Here is a 3,674-nt window from a genome sequence, read left to right on the forward strand (position 1 = left end):
TTTGACACACGTCTGCCAGTCCATGCTGCATATGTATATAAAGTGGTGTTCTCAGATCAAAGCATGTTACATACATGCTGTGAAAATGTCACCGCCAAGCCCATTATTTCGTAAGAGCAATGTACAGGAACAGGAAATGTTTCAGAAGTTCTCCCTAGGGGGCGCTGGAGAGACGGCACAGTGTGCTGCTCTTGCAGAGGACCCAGCCTTCTCCTCTGATCTCCACAGGCACTGCAGGCACACCATATGTAGACACGTATCGAGGCAAAACACCCAAACACACAGAATAAAAATGGAAAGAAATCCAACAAAAATTCTCTCTAGGACTGGCAAGCTGGCTCAGTAGATATGGATCTGATAACTCGAGTTCCATCCCCCAAACCCACATGATGGAAAGAAAGGATCTATAAAGATTGTCCTCTCGTTCCCACGCTTACATCATGGCATGCATGTAATCACACACATGCACATGTGTGTGCACACACGTACACAGTATATAAACAATAGACTATAACAAAAGGATGTCAGGACAGCATGCCAGTAAAGTCAATGAGAATTTTTAAATTTTAATTTTTGGCAATTACTTATGTGTGTATGCACACATGCATGCACATGTGAGCGAGCATGCACACGGTATACATGTGGAAGTTAAAAGGCAACCTGTAGGAGTAGGTTCTCTCCTTCCACCCTGCGGATTGCAGCAATCAAAGTCAGGCCTGGCTGCAAGCACCCTTACCCACATAGCTACCTCACCAGCCCTGTCTGGACAGCCTATGAGACATGAGCTCGAGGCGGGGTGATGAGTATTCTGTGTCAAAGAAAACCTGCCTGAAGTTCCACGAGATGCTCAGAGCAGGCCTCTGCTTAGTGCCCCGGTGAGGGCTTTCCAGGATGCCGCCATCTGGAGGTGATTCCACCATCTGGAGGTGGTGCCAGCCCCTAAGCCAGTGGTTCTCAACCTTCCTAATGCTGCGACCCTTTAATACAGTCCCTCTGGTGAACCTAAACAATAAAATTATTTTCATTGCTACTTCATAACTGTAATGTCGCTACAGTCAGGAATTATAAATTCCTGGTATGCAACCCAGGGGGTCGTGACCCACAAGTTGAGAACCGCTGCCCTAAGTGCATCTGATAAGGCGCCAGCCAGGAGCAGACCTCAGAACTTACTGTGAAATGGTGCTTGGAGGTTTCCCAGATAAAGACAGCGTCTAGAGAGTCCAGTAGGAACCCCCTCTTCCAAAATCGTGGTCACAGCTTCTCCACACACTTGCTGTCGCCAAAATGTGACCACAGGCTCTCAAACCTGCTTCTCACTAAACACCAGGCAAAACATTCATCTGCCTGGTGCCTCATAACACCCAAGCCAAATCAGGTTTATTATTTATTTTATTTTATTTTTTTGTTACCAAAACAAAACAAAAGCTTCCATCCTACCTCGGGCCCATTGGATCCAAGCCTCCTCCCAGAGGAAGCAAAAGACTTCCTAATCGCAATTCTTTAAAAAAAAAAAAAATGCCAGCTATGCGCTCCCACAGGCTCCAGCCCCAGCGGCCAAGGGCACTGGGGCCAGCTTGCTAGCTTCCCAGCTGATCTACAATTCAATTCTCTTTTGTGTACAATCCCAGACACTGTCTAGCAGCTCAGATCCAAGCTTTTCATCCCAGGGCGGTCCACCCTTGCCTGACTTAGCCTGAAGGCTGCCCTGAGCTCATGACACACGCGCAGAATCCCTGACAGACGAGAATCTGGGCCAGAGACCAACTACACTGCTTCATTTGTCTTGGAGAGAAAAGGTGGGTTTCTGATCTGGCTCCGTATCCATTGCCTTTTGGGTCCCAGGCGCGGGAGGGCAAGGATATGAGGAGTCAGAGATGGCCATAACAGAACCATGCAGCCGGCACAAAACTTGTAGACAAAGCAGATTAAAGACAAAATAGTCAAGGCAGTCCTGATGTGAGCGGCGGGTATGTTCGGGGTCGGATTGGTAGCAGGGCGGCTCCAAGACGATGGGTCTGATCTGACCTGGGACCTAAGTAGACTGCTGGTTTCCCTAGGAAATATCCATTTTGTCTCCTCCTTGCCCTCTGCATGAACCCCACCTCAGGCTCACCCCAGTGTGCTCACTAGCCTTTTCTACAGTTAAGTATAACACAAATGATTTCATCAGCTCTGGGGTACCTGGAAAACGGGATCGCGAGCGTATCTCTGCTTATGAGAGGCTATACAAAATGCAAAAAGAAAAAGAAACAAAGAGCATGCGTCTCAATGGCTAAGAAAAAGATTTTAATAGAGTAAGCCTTAGAACGACAATGTGTAAAATAACGTCCCTTCTCTGTGTACCACTACAGCCCAGGAGACGGCATTTTCTGCCGGTAAAGGTGGCTGAGGTGAGAGAAGGGCGCCTGAAATTTTGCTTCTGGGCCGACGATGTACACCACACTCTGCAGTCAGTGACGGCCTGGCACGGTGAGGGCCTGGGTTCTGCCCTCACCGCCACAGTGAATTAACTCCGTAAAAGCAGCAATTGCTGTCCTTCGCCGCTGGGAGACCCTTCAGCCTGCAAGGCCCATACAGGCGTTGGTGGGTTAAGAGCAGAACAATTGGGCAAAGAGCTTAAAAAGCTCGAGGGCTTACTTCGCCTCAGACACTCACTCGCTAGTCCCGTGGGGTGGGTAACCTCACAGGGCTGCCGACTCTGAACACACTGAGGACCAACTCATAACTCCTTGCCCTAGGTGGCTTGGTGTTGCTGTGATAGACACCATGACCTCCAAGCAACTAGGGGCGGAGAGCAAGGGCTTAGCTGGCTTACATTTTCAGTCCAGGGTCCATCATCTCTTCATTGAGGGCGTCAGAGCAGGAATTCAAGGCAGGAACTGATGGGAGAGACCTAGAAAGAACACTGGGTACTGGATTGCTCCTCTCGGCTTGTGTGCAGTCAGCGCTCTTAATATAGCCAAAGACCACCAGCCAGGGTGACCCCACCCACAATGGGCGGGGCCTTCACGTGCCAATCTTTAATCATGACAATGCCCACCTGATAGAGGCCAATTCCTCAGTTGAAGCTCCTTCCTCCCACGTGGTTCTAGTTTATGTCAAATTCACAAAAACAAGGCTAGCGGCACTGGCAGAGGTTCCGTAAGGATCTGAGGGTGCTCAGGACTCTGCTTTCAAGGTACCTCTCCTTTTTCTTGTATCAGAATGACTCAGACCAAAGAGCCCTGACCCAGAACATTCCAGACCCGAGCAGTGGGTGACCCGTGGGTGAAAAACTGACAGGACGGAAAGTCGCCAGACATCTGAGGAAGAAAGCTACCCGAAGAGAATGTCACCAAGCTGGGTGACATGTGCTACCTCCAGCAAGAATCAGAACAGTGAGGCCAAGTGTCACTTAGGGACAGCAGATCCTTAATGAAACGAGGAAAATACATATGCAAAGAGCCAAAACCAAAAAGACCTAGACATGCACACGTGAAATACATAAGATACATCACTGGAAAATAATAAAAACATGGGACCATATTTGATCTGTTATTTTCGATAGAATATGAAAACACACAACAATAAATTAGACATCAAAATTTAATTTCTTTTTAATCTTTTTTTTTTTTTTTTGGTTTTTCGAGACAGGGTTTCTCTGTGGTTTTGGAGCCTGTCCTGGAACTAGCTCT

Source organism: Microtus ochrogaster, linkage group LG2 (genome assembly GCF_000317375.1).
Source record: "Microtus ochrogaster isolate Prairie Vole_2 linkage group LG2, MicOch1.0, whole genome shotgun sequence".
Lineage (NCBI taxonomy): Eukaryota > Metazoa > Chordata > Mammalia > Rodentia > Cricetidae > Microtus > Microtus ochrogaster.